Raw genomic sequence first — 14639 nt, forward strand, 5'->3', positions numbered from 1 at the left:
GAAAAGCCAAACTGCTTCGCAGGACGGGGTAGTTTAAAAGAATAATGCGAAAGGAATATGGCGGGTGCGATCATACCAGCACTAATGCACCGGATCCCATCAGAACTTCGAAATTAAGCGTGTTTGGGCGAGAGTAATACTTGGATTGGTGACCCCCTGGGAAGTCCTCGTGTTGCACCCCTCTCTTTTTTGTTTCGAAATCCAAATTTCCTATTCGTTCTTTATCCTGTAGTAATTTAGCTCCGTCGGAACGATTGCTTAATATTTTGCTTCTTGTCGACGCGTGAAGGAGGATCTGAAGGCGCGAGACAAATCAGGAACGGTACGGCTCGATCAAAGCCCGGATCGTCGCTCAAATTTGTCGGCGCAAATGTATCACCGCAAGCGTGAAGGATTGATTTCATGATAATTTAGAGTTGCGGGATGATGGAAAAAAACAGGGTGCAAATCAATAACAAAAAAATATAAAGTAAATAAATAAAAGGATAAGAGGAAAATGCTTCAATTGACGCTTAAAATGAATTCCGGTCTAGAAAAGCCACACTGCTTCGCTGGACGGGGTAGTTTAAAAGAATAAAGCGAAAGGAACATGGCGGGTGCGATCATACCAGCACTAATGCACCGGATCCCATCAGAACTCCGAAGTTAAGCATGCTTGGGCGAGAGTAGTACTAGGATGGGTTACCCCCTGGGAATTCCTCTTGTTGCACCCCTCTTTTTTTTGTTTCGAAATTCAAATTTTCTATTCGTTCTTTATCCTGTAGTAATTTAGGTCCTTCGGAATGATTGCTTTATATTTTGCTTCTTCTCGAAGCATGAAGGCGGATCTGAAGGCGCGAGACAAATCAGGAATGGTACGGCTCGATCAAAGCCCGGATCGTCGCTCAAATTTGTCGGCGCAAATGTATCAGCGCAAGCGTGAAGGATTGATTTCATGATAATTTAGAGTTGCGGGATGATGGAAAAAAACAGGGGGCAAATCAATAACAAAAAAAAATATGAAAGCAAATAAATAAAAGGATAATAGGAAAATGCTTGAATTGACGCTTAAAATGAATTTCGGTCTAGAAAAGCCACACTGCTTCGCAGGACGGGGTAGTTTAAAAGAATAATGCGAAAGGAACATGGCGGGTGCGATCATACCAGCACTAATGCACCGGATCCCATCAGAACTTCGAAGTTAAGCATGCTTGGGCGAGAGTAGTACTAGGATGGGTGACCCCCTGGGAATTCCTCTTGTTGCACCCCTCTCTTTTTTGTTTCGAAATTCAAATTTTCTATTCGTTCTTTATCCTGTAGTAATTTAGGTCCTTCGGAACGATTGCTTTATATTTTGCTTCTTCTCGAAGCATGAAGGCAGATCTGAAGGCGCGAGACAAATCTGGAACGGTACGGCTCGATCAAAGCCCGAATCGTCGCTCAAATTTGTCGGCGCAAATGTATCAGCGCAAGCGTGAAGGATTGATTTCATGATAATTTAGAGTTGCGGGATGATGGAAAAAAATAGGGGGCAAATCAATAACAAAAAAAAATAAGAAAGCAAATAACTAAAAGGATAATAGGAAAATGCTTGAATTGACGCTTAAAATGAATTTCGGTCTAGAAAAGCCACACTGCTTCGCAGGACGGGGTAGTTTAAAAGAATAAAGCGAAAGGAATATGGCGGGTGCTATCATACCAGCACTAATGAACCGGATCCCATCAGAACTTCGAAATTAAGCGTGTTTGGGCGAGAGTAGTACTTGGATTGGTGACCCCCTGGGAAGTCCTCGTGTTGCACCCCTCTCTTTTTTGTTTCGAAATCCAAATTTCCTATTCGTTCTTTATCCTGTAGTAATTTAGCTCCGTTGGAACGATTGCTTAATATTTTGCTTCTTGTCGAAGCGTGAAGGAGGATCTGAAGGCGCGAGACAAATCAGGAACGGTACGGCTCGATCAAAGCCCGGATCATCGCTCAAATTTGTCGGCGCAAATGTATCAGCGCAAGCGTGAAGGATTGATTTCATGATAATTTAGAGTTGCGGGATGATGGAAAAAAACAGGGTGCAAATCAATAACAAAAAAAAATATAAAGTAAATAAATAAAAGAATAAGAGGAAAATGCTTCAATTGACGCTTAAAATGAATTCCGGTCTAGAAAAGCCACACTGCTTCGCTGGACGGGGTAGTTTAAAAGAATAAAGCGAAAGGAACGTTGTGGGTGCGATCATACCATCACTAATGCACCGTATCCCATCAGAACTCCGAAGTTAAGCGTGCTTGGGCGTGAGCAGTATTAGGATGGGTGACCCCCTGGGAATTCCTCTTGTTGCACCCCTCTCTTTTTTGTTTCGAAATTCAAATTTTCTATTCGTTCTTTATCCTGTAGTAATTTAGGTCCTTCGGAACGATTGCTTTATATTTTGCTTCTTCTCGAAGCATTAAGGCGGATCTGAAGGCGCGAGAGAAATCAGGAACGGTACGGCTCGATCAAAGCCCGGATCATCGCTCAAATTTGTCGGCGCAAATGTATCAGCGCTAGCATGATGGATTGATTTGATGACAATTTATTGTTGCGCGATGAGGGAAAAAAACAGGGTGCAAATCAATAACAAAAAAAAAATATGAAAGCAAATAAACAAAAGGATAAGAAAAAAATGCTTGAATTGACGCTTAAAATGAATTTCGGTCTAGAAAAGCCACACTGCTTCGCAGGACGGGGTAGTTTAAAAGAATAAAGCGAAAGGAACATGGCGGGTACGATCATACCAGCACTAATGCACCGGATCACATCAGAACTCCGAAGTTCAGCATGCTTGGGCGAGAGTAGTACTAGGATGGGTGACCCCCTGGGAATTCCTCTTGTTGCACCCCTCTCTTTTTTCTTTCGAAATTCAAATTTTCTATTCGTTCTTTATCCTGTAGTAATTTAGGTCCTTCGGAACGATTGCTTTATATTTTGCTTCTTCTCGAAGCATGAAGGCGGATCTGAAGGCGCGAGACAAATCAGGAACGGTACGGCTCGATCAAATCCCGGATCGTCGCTCAAATTTGTCGGCGCAAATGTATCAGCGCAAGCGTGAAGGATTGATTTCATGATAATTTAGAGTTGCGGGATGATGGAAAAAAACAGGGGGCAAATCAATGACAAAAAAAAATATGAAAGCAAATAAATAAAAGGATAATAGGAAAATGCTTGAATTGACGCTTAAAATGAATTTCGGTCTAGAAAAGCCAAACTGCTTCGCAGGACGGGGTAGTTTAAAAGAATAATGCGAAAGGAATATGGCGGGTGCGATCATACCAGCACTAATGCACCGGATCCCATCAGAACTTCGAAATTAAGCGTGTTTGGGCGAGAGTAATACTTGGATTGGTGACCCCCTGGGAAGTCCTCGTGTTGCACCCCTCTCTTTTTTGTTTCGAAATCCAAATTTCCTATTCGTTCTTTATCCTGTAGTAATTTAGCTCCGTCGGAACGATTGCTTAATATTTTGCTTCTTGTCGACGCGTGAAGGAGGATCTGAAGGCGCGAGACAAATCAGGAACGGTACGGCTCGATCAAAGCCCGGATCGTCGCTCAAATTTGTCGGCGCAAATGTATCACCGCAAGCGTGAAGGATTGATTTCATGATAATTTAGAGTTGCGGGATGATGGAAAAAAATAGGGTGCAAATCAATAACAAAAAATATATAAAGTAAATAAATAAAAGGATAAGAGGAAAATGCTTCAATTGACGCTTAAAATGAATTCCGGTCTAGAAAAGCCACACTGCTTCGCAGGACAGGGTAGTTTAAAAGAATAAAGTGAAAGGAACGTTGTGGGTGCGATCATACCAGCACTAATGCACCGTATCCCATCAGAACTCCGAAGTTAAGCGTGCTTGGGCGTAAGTAGTATTAGGATGGGTGACCCCCTGGGAAGTCCTCGTGTTGCACCCCTCTCTTTTTTGTTTCGAAATCCAAATTTCCTATTCGTTCTTTATCCTGTAGTAATTTAGCTCCGTCGGAACGATTGCTTAATATTTTGCTTCTTGTCGAAGCGTGAAGGAGGATCTGAAGGCGCGAGACAAATCAGGAACGGTACGGCTCGATCAAAGCCCGGATCGTCGCTCAAATTTGTCGGCGCAAATGTATCAGCGCAAGCGTGAAGGATTGATTTCATGATAATTTAGAGTTGCGGGATGATGGAAAAAAACAGGGGGCAAATCAATATCAAAAAAAAATATGAAAGCAAATAAATAAAAGGATAATAGGAAAATGCTTGAATTGACGCTTAAAATGAATTTCGGTCTAGAAAAGCCACACTGCTTCGCAGGACGGGGTAGTTTAAAAGAATAAAGCGAAAGGAACATGGCGGGTACGATCATACCAGCACTAATGCACCGGATCACATCAGAACTCCGAAGTTCAGCATGCTTGGGCGAGAGTAGTACTAGGATGGGTGACCCCCTGGGAATTCCTCTTGTTGCACCCCTCTCTTTTTTCTTTCGAAATTCAAATTTTCTATTCGTTCTTTATCCTGTAGTAATTTAGGTCCTTCGGAACGATTGCTTTATATTTTGCTTCTTCTCGAAGCATGAAGGCGGATCTGAAGGCGCGAGACAAATCAGGAACGGTACGGCTCGATCAAATCCCGGATCGTCGCTCAAATTTGTCGGCGCAAATGTATCAGCGCAAGCGTGAAGGATTGATTTCATGATAATTTAGAGTTGCGGGATGATGGAAAAAAACAGGGGGCAAATCAATGACAAAAAAAAATATGAAAGCAAATAAATAAAAGGATAATAGGAAAATGCTTGAATTGACGCTTAAAATGAATTTCGGTCTAGAAAAGCCAAACTGCTTCGCAGGACGGGGTAGTTTAAAAGAATAATGCGAAAGGAATATGGCGGGTGCGATCATACCAGCACTAATGCACCGGATCCGATCAGAACTTCGAAATTAAGCGTGTTTGGGCGAGAGTAATACTTGGATTGGTGACCCCCTGGGAAGTCCTCGTGTTGCACCCCTCTCTTTTTTGTTTCGAAATCCAAATTTCCTATTCGTTCTTTATCCTGTAGTAATTTAGCTCCGTCGGAACGATTGCTTAATATTTTGCTTCTTGTCGACGCGTGAAGGAGGATCTGAAGGCGCGAGACAAATCAGGAACGGTACGGCTCGATCAAAGCCCGGATCGTCGCTCAAATTTGTCGGCGCAAATGTATCACCGCAAGCGTGAAGGATTGATTTCATGATAATTTAGAGTTGCGGGATGATGGAAAAAAACAGGGTGCAAATCAATAACAAAAAAATATAAAGTAAATAAATAAAAGGATAAGAGGAAAATGCTTCAATTGACGCTTAAAATGAATTCCGGTCTAGAAAAGCCACACTGCTTCGCTGGACGGGGTAGTTTAAAAGAATAAAGCGAAAGGAACATGGCGGGTGCGATCATACCAGCACTAATGCACCGGATCCCATCAGAACTCCGAAGTTAAGCATGCTTGGGCGAGAGTAGTACTAGGATGGGTTACCCCCTGGGAATTCCTCTTGTTGCACCCCTCTTTTTTTTGTTTCGAAATTCAAATTTTCTATTCGTTCTTTATCCTGTAGTAATTTAGGTCCTTCGGAATGATTGCTTTATATTTTGCTTCTTCTCGAAGCATGAAGGCGGATCTGAAGGCGCGAGACAAATCAGGAAAGGTACGGCTCGATCAAAGCCCGGATCGTCGCTCAAATTTGTCGGCGCAAATGTATCAGCGCAAGCGTGAAGGATTGATTTCATGATAATTTAGAGTTGCGGGATGATGGAAAAAAACAGGGGGCAAATCAATAACAAAAAAAAATATGAAAGCAAATAAATAAAAGGATAATAGGAAAATGCTTGAATTGACGCTTAAAATGAATTTCGGTCTAGAAAAGCCACACTGCTTCGCAGGACGGGGTAGTTTAAAAGAATAATGCGAAAGGAACATGGCGGGTGCGATCATACCAGCACTAATGCACCGGATCCCATCAGAACTTCGAAGTTAAGCATGCTTGGGCGAGAGTAGTACTAGGATGGGTGACCCCCTGGGAATTCCTCTTGTTGCACCCCTCTCTTTTTTGTTTCGAAATTCAAATTTTCTATTCGTTCTTTATCCTGTAGTAATTTAGGTCCTTCGGAACGATTGCTTTATATTTTGCTTCTTCTCGAAGCATGAAGGCAGATCTGAAGGCGCGAGACAAATCAGGAACGGTACGGCTCGATCAAAGCCTGAATCGTCGCTCAAATTTGTCGGCGCAAATGTATCAGCGCAAGCGTGAAGGATTGATTTCATGATAATTTAGAGTTGCGGGATGATGGAAAAAAATAGGGGGCAAATCAATAACAAAAAAAAATAAGAAATCAAATAAATAAAAGGATAATAGGAAAATGCTTGAATTGACGCTTAAAATGAATTTCGGTCTAGAAAAGCCACACTGCTTCGCAGGACGGGGTAGTTTAAAAGAATAAAGCGAAAGGAACATGGCGGGTGCGATCATACCAGCACTAATGCACCGGATCCCATCAGAACTCCGAAGTTAAGCATGCTTGGGCGAGAGTAGTACTAGGATGGGTTACCCCCTGGGAATTCCTCTTGTTGCACCCCTCTTTTTTTTGTTTCGAAATTCAAATTTTCTATTCGTTCTTTATCCTGTAGTAATTTAGCTCCTTCGGAATGATTGCTTTATATTTTGCTTCTTCTCGAAGCATGAAGGCGGATCTGAAGGCGCGAGACAAATCAGGAACGGTACGGCTCGATCAAAGCCCGGATCGTCGCTCAAATTTGTCGGCGCAAATGTATCAGCGCAAGCGTGAACGATTGATTTCATGATAATTTAGAGTTGCGGGATGATGGAAAAAAACAGGGGGCAAATCAATAAAAAAAAAATATGAAAGCAAATAAATAAAAGGATAATAGGAAAATGCTTGAATTGACGCTTAAAATGAATTTCGGTCTAGAAAAGCCACACTGCTTCGCAGGACGGGGTAGTTTAAAAGAATAAAGCGAAAGGAATATGGCGGGTGCGATCATACCAGCACTAATGCACCGGATCCCTTCAGAACTTCGAAATTAAGCGTGTTTGGGCGAGAGTAGCACTTGGATTGGTGACCCCCTGGGAAGTCCTCGTGTTGCACCCCGCTCTTTTTTGTTTCGAAATCCAAATTTCCTATTCGTTCTTTATCCTGTAGTAATTTAGCTCCGTCGGAACGATTGCTTAATATTTTGCTTCTTGTCGAAGCGTGAAGGAGGATCTGAAGGCGCGAGACAAATCAGGAACGGTACGGCTCGATCAAAGCCTGGATCGTCGCTCAAATTTGTCGGCGCAAATGTATCACCGCAAGCGTGAAGGATTGATTTCATGATAATTTAGAGTTGCGGGATGATGGAAAAAAACAGGGTGCAAATCAATAACAAAAAAAAAATATAAAGTAAATAAATAAAAGAATAAGAGGAAAATGCTTCAATTGACGCTTAAAATGAATTCCGGTCTAGAAAAGCCACACTGCTTCGCTGGACGGGGTAGTTTAAAAGAATAAAGCGAAAGGAACGTTGTGGGTGCGATCATACCAGCACTAATGCACCGTATCCCATCAGAACTCCGAAGTTAAGCGTGCTTGGGCGTGAGCAGTATTAGGATGGGTGACCCCCTGGGAATTTCCTCTTGTTGCACCCCTCTCTTTTTTGTTTCGAAATTCAAATTTTCTATTCGTTCTTTATCCTGTAGTAATTTAGGTCCTTCGGAACGATTGCTTTATATTTTGCTTCTTCTCGAAGCATGAAGGCGGATCTGAAGGCGCGAGAGAAATCAGGAACGGTACGGCTCGATCAAAGCCCGGATCATCGCTCAAATTTGTCGGCGCAAATGTATCAGCGCTAGCGTGATGGATTGATTTGATGACAATTTATTGTTGCGCGATGAGGGAAAAAAACAGGGTGCAAATCAATAACAAAAAAAAATATGAAAGCAAATAAACAAAAGGATAAGAAAAAAATGCTTGAATTGACGCTTAAAATGAATTTCGGTCTAGAAAAGCCACACTGCTTCGCAGGACGGGGTAGTTTAAAAGAATAAAGCGAAAGGAACATGGCGGGTACGATCATACCAGCACTAATGCACCGGATCACATCAGAACTCCGAAGTTCAGCATGCTTGGGCGAGAGCAGTATTAGGATGGGTGACCCCCTGGGAAGTCCTCGTGTTGCACCCCTCTCTTTTTTGTTTCGAAATCCAAATTTCCTATTCGTTCTTTATCCTGTAGTAATTTAGCTCCGTCGAAACGATTGCTTAATATTTTGCTTCTTGTCGAAGCGTGAAGGAGGATCTGAAGGCGCGAGACAAATCAGGAACGGTACGGCTCGATCAAAGCCCGGATCGTCGCTCAAATTTGTCGGCGCAAATGTATCAGCGCAAGCGTGAAGGATTGATTTCATGATAATTTAGAGTTGCGGGATGATGGAAAAAAACAGGGGGCAAATCAATATCAAAAAAAAATATGAAAGCAAATAAATAAAAGGATAATAGGAAAATGCTTGAATTGACGCTTAAAATGAATTTCGGTCTAGAAAAGCCACACTGCTTCGCAGGACGGGGTAGTTTAAAAGAATAAAGCGAAAGGAATATGGCGGGTGCGATCATACCAGCACTAATGCACCGGATCCCTTCAGAACTTCGAAATTAAGCGTGTTTGGGCGAGAGTAGCACTTGGATTGGTGACCCCCTGGGAAGTCCTCGTGTTGCACCCCGCTCTTTTTTGTTTCGAAATCCAAATTTCCTATTCGTTCTTTATCCTGTAGTAATTTAGCTCCGTCGGAACGATTGCTTAATATTTTGCTTCTTGTCGAAGCGTGAAGGAGGATCTGAAGGCGCGAGACAAATCAGGAACGGTACGGCTCGATCAAAGCCCGGATCGTCGCTCAAATTTGTCGGCGCAAATGTATCACCGCAAGCGTGAAGGATTGATTTCATAATAATTTAGAGTTGCGGGATGATGGAAAAAAACAGGGTGCAAATCAATAACAAAAAAATATAAAGTAAATAAATAAAAGGATAAGAGGAAAATGCTTCAATTGACGCTTAAAATGAATTCCGGTCTAGAAAAGCCACACTGCTTCGCTGGACGGGGTAGTTTAAAAGAATAAAGCGAAAGGAACGTTGTGGGTGCGATCATACCAGCACTAATGCACCGTATCCCATCAGAACTCCGAATTTAAGCGTGCTTGGGCGTGAGCAGTATTAGGATGGGTGACCCCCTGGGAATTCCTCTTGTTGCACCCCTCTCTTTTTTGTTTCGAAATTCAAATTTTCTATTCGTTCTTTATCCTGTAGTAATTTAGGTCCTTCGGAACGATTGCTTTATATTTTGCTTCTTCTCGAAGCATGAAGGCGGATCTGAAGGCGCGAGAGAATTCAGGAACGGTACGGTTCGATCAAAGCCCGGATCATCGCTCAAATTTGTCGGCGCAAATGTATCAGCGCTAGCGTGATGGATTGATTTCATGACAATTTATTGTTGCGCGATGAGGGAAAAAAACAGGGTGCAAATCAATAACAAAAAAAAATATGAAAGCAAATAAATAAAAGGATAAGAGAAAAATGCTTGAATTGACGCTTAAAATGAATTTCGGTCTAGAAAAGCCACACTGCTTCGCAGGACGGGGTAGTTTAAAAGAATAAAGCGAAAGGAACATGGCGGGTGCGATCATACCAGCACTAATGCACCGGATCCCATCAGAACTCCGAAGTTAAGCATGCTTGGGCGAGAGTAGTACTAGGATGGGTTACCCCCTGGGAATTCCTCTTGTTGCACCCCTCTTTTTTTTGTTTCGAAATTCAAATTTTCTATTCGTTCTTTATCCTGTAGTAATTTAGCTCCTTCGGAATGATTGCTTTATATTTTGCTTCTTCTCGAAGCATGAAGGCGGATCTGAAGGCGCGAGACAAATCAGGAACGGTACGGCTCGATCGAAGCCCGGATCGTCGCTCAAATTTGTCGGCGCAAATGTATCAGCGCAAGCGTGAACGATTGATTTCATGATAATTTAGAGTTGCGGGATGATGGAAAAAAACAGGGGGCAAATCAATAAAAAAAAAATATGAAAGCAAATAAATAAAAGGATAATAGGAAAATGCTTGAATTGACGCTTAAAATGAATTCCGGTCTAGAAAAGCCACACTGCTTCGCTGGACGGGGTAGTTTAAAAGAATAAAGCGAAAGGAACGTTGTGGGTGCGATCATACCAGCACTAATGCACCGTATCCCATCAGAACTCCGAAGTTAAGCGTGCTTGGGCGTGAGCAGTATTAGGATGGGTGACCCCCTGGGAATTCCTCTTGTTGCACCCCTCTCTTTTTTGTTTCGAAATTCAAATTTTCTATTCGTTCTTTATCCTGTAGTAATTTAGGTCCTTCGGAACGATTGCTTTATATTTTGCTTCTTCTCGAAGCATGAAGACAGATCTGAAGGCGCGAGACAAATCAGGAACGGTACGGCTCGATCAAAGCCCGAATCGTCGCTCAAATTTGTCGGCGCAAATGTATCAGCGCAAGCGTGAAGGATTGATTTCATGATAATTTAGAGTTGCGGGATGAGGGAAAAAAACAGGGTGCAAATCAATAACAAAAAAAAATATAAAGTAAATAAATAAAAGGATAAGAGGAAAATGCTTGAATTGACGCTTAAAATGAATTTCGGTCTAGAAAAGCCACACTGCTTCGCAGGACGGGGTAGTTTAAAAGAATAAAGCGAAAGGAACATGGCGGGTGCGATCATACCAGCACTAATGCACCGGATCCCATCAGAACTCCGAAGTTAAGCGTGCTTGGGCGAGAGTAGTACTAGGATGGGTGACCCCCTGGGAAGTCCTCGTGTTGCACCCCTCTCTTTTTTGTTTCGAAATCCAAATTTCCTATTCGTTCTTTATCCTGTAGTAATTTAGCTCCGTCGGAACGATTGCTTAATATTTTGCTTCTTGTCGAAGCGTGAAGGAGGATCTGAAGGCGCGAGACAAATCAGGAACGGTACGGCTCGATCAAAGCCCGGATCGTCGCTCAAATTTGTCGGCGCAAATGTATCAGCGCAAGTGTGAAGGATTGATTTCATGATAATTTAGAGTTGCGGGATGATGGAAAAAAACAGGGTGCAAATCAATAACAAAAAAAAATATAAATTAAATAAATAAAAGAATAAGAGGAAAATGCTTCAATTGACGCTTAAAATGAATTCCGGTCTAGAAAAGCCACACTGCTTCGCTGGACGGGGTAGTTTAAAAGAATAAAGCGAAAGGAACGTTGTGGGTGCGATCATACCAGCACTAATGCACCGTATCCCATCAGAACTCCGAAGTTAAGCGTGCTTGGGCGTGAGCAGTATTAGGATGGGTGACCCCCTGGGAATTCCTCTTGTTGCACCCCTCTCTTTTTTGTTTCGAAATTCAAATTTTCTATTCGTTCTTTATCCTGTAGTAATTTAGGTCCTTCGGAACGATTGCTTTATATTTTGCTTCTTCTCGAAGCATGAAGGCGGATCTGAAGGCGCGAGAGAAATCAGGAACGGTACGGCTCGATCAAAGCCCGGATCATCGCTCAAATTTGTCGGCGCAAATGTATCAGCGCTAGCGTGATGGATTGATTTGATGACAATTTATTGTTGCGCGATGAGGGAAAAAAACAGGGTGCAAATCAATAACAAAAAAAAATATGAAAGCAAATAAACAAAAGGATAAGAAAAAAATGCTTGAATTGACGCTTAAAATGAATTTCGGTCTAGAAAAGCCACACTGCTTCGCAGGACGGGGTAGTTTAAAAGAATAAAGCGAAAGGAACATGGCGGGTACGATCATACCAGCACTAATGCACCGGATCACATCAGAACTCCGAAGTTCAGCATGCTTGGGCGAGAGTAGTACTAGGATGGGTGACCCCCTGGGAATTCCTCTTGTTGCACCCCTCTCTTTTTTCTTTCGAAATTCAAATTTTCTATTCGTTCTTTATCCTGTAGTAATTTAGGTCCTTCGGAACGATTGCTTTATATTTTGCTTCTTCTCGAAGCATTAAGTTGGATCTGAAGGCGCGAGACAAATCAGGAACGGTACGGCTCGATCAAATCCCGGATCGTCGCTCAAATTTGTCGGCGCAAATGTATCAGCGCAAGCGTGAAGGATTGATTTCATGATAATTTAGAGTTGCGGGATGATGGAAAAAAACAGGGGGCAAATCAATGACAAAAAAAAATATGAAAGCAAATAAATAGAAGGATAATATGAAAATGCTTGAATTGACGCTTAAAATGAATTTCGGTCTAGAAAAGCCAAACTGCTTCGCAGGACGGGGTAGTTTAAAAGAATAAAGCGAAAGGAATATGGCGGGTGCGATCATACCAGCACTAATGCACCGGATCCCATCAGAACTTCGAAATTAAGCGTGTTTGGGCGAGAGTAATACTTGGATTGGTGACCCCCTGGGAAGTCCTCGTGTTGCACCCCTCTCTTTTTTGTTTCGAAATCCAAATTTCCTATTCGTTCTTTATCCTGTAGTAATTTAGCTCCGTCGGAACGATTGCTTAATATTTTGCTTCTTGTCGAATCGTGAAGGAGGATCTGAAGGCGCGAGACAAATCAGGAACGGTACGGCTCGATCAAAGCCCGGATCGTCGCTCAAATTTGTCGGCGCAAAAGTATCACCGCAAGCGTGAAGGATTGATTTCATGATAATTTAGAGTTGCGGGATGATGGAAAAAAACAGGGTGCAAATCAATAACAAAAAATATATAAAGTAAATAAATAAAAGGATAAGAGGAAAATGCTTCAATTGACGCTTAAAATGAATTCCGGTCTAGAAAAGCCACACTGCTTCGCAGGACAGGGTAGTTTAAAAGAATAAAGCGAAAGGAACATTGTGGGTGCGATCATACCAGCACTAATGCACCGTATCCCATCAGAACTCCGAAGTTAAGCGTGCTTGGGCATAAGCAGTATTAGGATGGGTGACCCCCTGGGAAGTCCTCGTGTTGCACCCCTCTCTTTTTTGTTTCGAAATCCAAATTTCCTATTCGTTCTTTATCCTGTAGTAATTTAGCTCCGTCGGAACGATTGCTTAATATTTTGCTTCTTGTCGAAGCGTGAAGGAGGATCTGAAGGCGCGAGACAAATCAGGAACGGTACGGCTCGATCAAAGCCCGGATCGTCGCTCAAATTTGTCGGCGCAAATGTATCAGCGCAAGCGTGAAGGATTGATTTCATGATAATTTAGAGTTGCGGGATGATGGAAAAAAACAGGGGGCAAATCAATAATAAAAAAAAATATGAAAGCAAATAAATAAAAGGATAATAGGAAAATGCTTGAATTGACGCTTAAAATGAATTTCGGTCTAGAAAAGCCACACTGCTTCGCAGGACGGGGTAGTTTAAAAGTATAAAGCGAAAGGAACGTGGCGGGTGCGATCATACCAGCACTAATGCACCGGATCCCATCAGAACTCCGAAGTTAAGCATGCTTGGGCGAGAGTAGTACTAGGATGGGTGACCCCCTGGGAATTCCTCTTGTTGCACCCCTCTCTTTTTTGTTTCGAAATTCAAATTTTCTATTCGTTCTTTATCCTGTAGTAATTTAGCTCCGTCGAAACGATTGCTTAATATTTTGCTTCTTGTCGAAGCGTGAAGGAGGATCTGAAGGCGCGAGACAAATCAGGAACGGTACGGCTCGATCAAAGCCCGGATCGTCGCTCAAATTTGTCGGCGCAAATGTATCAGCGCAAGCGTTAAGGATTGATTTCATGATAATTTAGAGTTGCGGGATGATGGAAAAAAATAGGGGGCAAATCAATAACAAAAAAAATTAAGAAAGCAAATAAATAAAAGGATAATAGGAAAATGCTTGAATTGACGCTTAAAATGAATTTCGGTCTAGAAAAGCCACACTACTTCGCAGGACGGGGTAGTTTAAAAGAATAAAGCGAAAGGAATATGGCGGGTGCGATCATACCAGCACTAATGCACCGGATCCCATCAGAACTTCGAAATTAAGCGTGTTTGGGCGAGAGTAGTACTTGGATTGGTGACCCCCTGGGAAGTCCTCGTGTTGCACCCCTCTCTTTTTTGTTTCGAAATCCAAATTTCCTATTCGTTCTTTATCCTGTAGTAATTTAGCTCCGTCGAAACGATTGCTTAATATTTTGCTTCTTGTCGAAGCGTGAAGGAGGATCTGAAGGCGCGAGACAAATCAGGAACGGTACGGCTCGATCAAAGCCCGGATCGTCGCTCAAATTTGTCGGCGCAAATGTATCAGCGCAAGCGTGAAGGATTGATTTCATGATAATTTAGAGTTGCGGGATGATGGAAAAAAACAGGGGGCAAATCAATATCAAAAAAAAATATGAAAGCAAATAAATAAAAGGATAATAGGAAAATGCTTGAATTGACGCTTAAAATGAATTTCGGTCTAGAAAAGCCACACTGCTTCGCAGGACGGGGTAGTTTAAAAGAATAAAGCGAAAGGAATATGGCGGGTGCAATCATACCAGCACTAATGCACCGGATCCCTTCAGAACTTCGAAATTAAGCGTGTTTGGGCGAGAGTAGCACTTGGATTGGTGACCCCCTGGGAAGTCCTCGTGTTGCACCCCGCTCTTTTTTGTTTCGAAATCCAAATTTCCT

At 42.4% G+C, this 14639-nt stretch overlaps 28 non-coding genes across 28 annotated transcripts; all 28 read left to right on the forward strand.

Moving 5' to 3' along the window:
- The first annotated feature begins 62 nt into the window (after positions 1–62).
- LOC140024265 (5S ribosomal RNA) lies at positions 63–181 on the forward strand. Its single transcript, XR_011828238.1, has one exon. It is a non-coding gene; the product is annotated as a 5S ribosomal RNA (ribosomal RNA).
- Positions 182–594: 413 nt separating this feature from the next.
- LOC140032219 (5S ribosomal RNA) lies at positions 595–713 on the forward strand. Its single transcript, XR_011836144.1, has one exon. It is a non-coding gene; the product is annotated as a 5S ribosomal RNA (ribosomal RNA).
- Positions 714–1129: 416 nt separating this feature from the next.
- LOC140032330 (5S ribosomal RNA) lies at positions 1130–1248 on the forward strand. The gene has a single exon (XR_011836256.1). It is a non-coding gene; the product is annotated as a 5S ribosomal RNA (ribosomal RNA).
- A 416-nt stretch (positions 1249–1664) lies between these two features.
- LOC140024323 (5S ribosomal RNA) lies at positions 1665–1783 on the forward strand. The gene has a single exon (XR_011828296.1). It is a non-coding gene; the product is annotated as a 5S ribosomal RNA (ribosomal RNA).
- A 415-nt stretch (positions 1784–2198) lies between these two features.
- On the forward strand, positions 2199–2317 carry LOC140024764 (5S ribosomal RNA). Its single transcript, XR_011828740.1, has one exon. It is a non-coding gene; the product is annotated as a 5S ribosomal RNA (ribosomal RNA).
- Positions 2318–2734: 417 nt separating this feature from the next.
- On the forward strand, positions 2735–2853 carry LOC140024482 (5S ribosomal RNA). The gene has a single exon (XR_011828456.1). It is a non-coding gene; the product is annotated as a 5S ribosomal RNA (ribosomal RNA).
- A 416-nt stretch (positions 2854–3269) lies between these two features.
- Positions 3270–3388, forward strand: LOC140024266 (5S ribosomal RNA). Its single transcript, XR_011828239.1, has one exon. It is a non-coding gene; the product is annotated as a 5S ribosomal RNA (ribosomal RNA).
- Positions 3389–3802: 414 nt separating this feature from the next.
- LOC140032437 (5S ribosomal RNA) lies at positions 3803–3921 on the forward strand. The gene has a single exon (XR_011836363.1). It is a non-coding gene; the product is annotated as a 5S ribosomal RNA (ribosomal RNA).
- A 416-nt stretch (positions 3922–4337) lies between these two features.
- On the forward strand, positions 4338–4456 carry LOC140024483 (5S ribosomal RNA). The gene has a single exon (XR_011828457.1). It is a non-coding gene; the product is annotated as a 5S ribosomal RNA (ribosomal RNA).
- A 416-nt stretch (positions 4457–4872) lies between these two features.
- On the forward strand, positions 4873–4991 carry LOC140024990 (5S ribosomal RNA). The gene has a single exon (XR_011828967.1). It is a non-coding gene; the product is annotated as a 5S ribosomal RNA (ribosomal RNA).
- A 413-nt stretch (positions 4992–5404) lies between these two features.
- LOC140032221 (5S ribosomal RNA) lies at positions 5405–5523 on the forward strand. The gene has a single exon (XR_011836146.1). It is a non-coding gene; the product is annotated as a 5S ribosomal RNA (ribosomal RNA).
- Positions 5524–5939: 416 nt separating this feature from the next.
- LOC140032331 (5S ribosomal RNA) lies at positions 5940–6058 on the forward strand. The gene has a single exon (XR_011836257.1). It is a non-coding gene; the product is annotated as a 5S ribosomal RNA (ribosomal RNA).
- Positions 6059–6474: 416 nt separating this feature from the next.
- On the forward strand, positions 6475–6593 carry LOC140032222 (5S ribosomal RNA). The gene has a single exon (XR_011836147.1). It is a non-coding gene; the product is annotated as a 5S ribosomal RNA (ribosomal RNA).
- A 414-nt stretch (positions 6594–7007) lies between these two features.
- On the forward strand, positions 7008–7126 carry LOC140025021 (5S ribosomal RNA). The gene has a single exon (XR_011828998.1). It is a non-coding gene; the product is annotated as a 5S ribosomal RNA (ribosomal RNA).
- Positions 7127–7542: 416 nt separating this feature from the next.
- On the forward strand, positions 7543–7662 carry LOC140024143 (5S ribosomal RNA). The gene has a single exon (XR_011828115.1). It is a non-coding gene; the product is annotated as a 5S ribosomal RNA (ribosomal RNA).
- A 416-nt stretch (positions 7663–8078) lies between these two features.
- LOC140024385 (5S ribosomal RNA) lies at positions 8079–8197 on the forward strand. Its single transcript, XR_011828358.1, has one exon. It is a non-coding gene; the product is annotated as a 5S ribosomal RNA (ribosomal RNA).
- A 416-nt stretch (positions 8198–8613) lies between these two features.
- Positions 8614–8732, forward strand: LOC140025022 (5S ribosomal RNA). The gene has a single exon (XR_011828999.1). It is a non-coding gene; the product is annotated as a 5S ribosomal RNA (ribosomal RNA).
- Positions 8733–9145: 413 nt separating this feature from the next.
- LOC140024706 (5S ribosomal RNA) lies at positions 9146–9264 on the forward strand. The gene has a single exon (XR_011828682.1). It is a non-coding gene; the product is annotated as a 5S ribosomal RNA (ribosomal RNA).
- Positions 9265–9680: 416 nt separating this feature from the next.
- LOC140032223 (5S ribosomal RNA) lies at positions 9681–9799 on the forward strand. The gene has a single exon (XR_011836148.1). It is a non-coding gene; the product is annotated as a 5S ribosomal RNA (ribosomal RNA).
- Positions 9800–10213: 414 nt separating this feature from the next.
- On the forward strand, positions 10214–10332 carry LOC140023553 (5S ribosomal RNA). Its single transcript, XR_011827522.1, has one exon. It is a non-coding gene; the product is annotated as a 5S ribosomal RNA (ribosomal RNA).
- Positions 10333–10747: 415 nt separating this feature from the next.
- On the forward strand, positions 10748–10866 carry LOC140023170 (5S ribosomal RNA). The gene has a single exon (XR_011827142.1). It is a non-coding gene; the product is annotated as a 5S ribosomal RNA (ribosomal RNA).
- A 415-nt stretch (positions 10867–11281) lies between these two features.
- On the forward strand, positions 11282–11400 carry LOC140023554 (5S ribosomal RNA). The gene has a single exon (XR_011827523.1). It is a non-coding gene; the product is annotated as a 5S ribosomal RNA (ribosomal RNA).
- Positions 11401–11816: 416 nt separating this feature from the next.
- Positions 11817–11935, forward strand: LOC140024484 (5S ribosomal RNA). The gene has a single exon (XR_011828458.1). It is a non-coding gene; the product is annotated as a 5S ribosomal RNA (ribosomal RNA).
- A 416-nt stretch (positions 11936–12351) lies between these two features.
- Positions 12352–12470, forward strand: LOC140024267 (5S ribosomal RNA). Its single transcript, XR_011828240.1, has one exon. It is a non-coding gene; the product is annotated as a 5S ribosomal RNA (ribosomal RNA).
- A 414-nt stretch (positions 12471–12884) lies between these two features.
- On the forward strand, positions 12885–13003 carry LOC140023856 (5S ribosomal RNA). The gene has a single exon (XR_011827821.1). It is a non-coding gene; the product is annotated as a 5S ribosomal RNA (ribosomal RNA).
- A 416-nt stretch (positions 13004–13419) lies between these two features.
- LOC140032006 (5S ribosomal RNA) lies at positions 13420–13538 on the forward strand. Its single transcript, XR_011835932.1, has one exon. It is a non-coding gene; the product is annotated as a 5S ribosomal RNA (ribosomal RNA).
- Positions 13539–13954: 416 nt separating this feature from the next.
- LOC140023101 (5S ribosomal RNA) lies at positions 13955–14073 on the forward strand. Its single transcript, XR_011827074.1, has one exon. It is a non-coding gene; the product is annotated as a 5S ribosomal RNA (ribosomal RNA).
- A 416-nt stretch (positions 14074–14489) lies between these two features.
- LOC140025038 (5S ribosomal RNA) lies at positions 14490–14608 on the forward strand. The gene has a single exon (XR_011829015.1). It is a non-coding gene; the product is annotated as a 5S ribosomal RNA (ribosomal RNA).
- Positions 14609–14639: the final 31 nt, after the last annotated feature.

This window comes from Coffea arabica, chromosome 11e (genome assembly GCF_036785885.1).
Source record: "Coffea arabica cultivar ET-39 chromosome 11e, Coffea Arabica ET-39 HiFi, whole genome shotgun sequence".
NCBI lineage: Eukaryota > Viridiplantae > Streptophyta > Magnoliopsida > Gentianales > Rubiaceae > Coffea > Coffea arabica.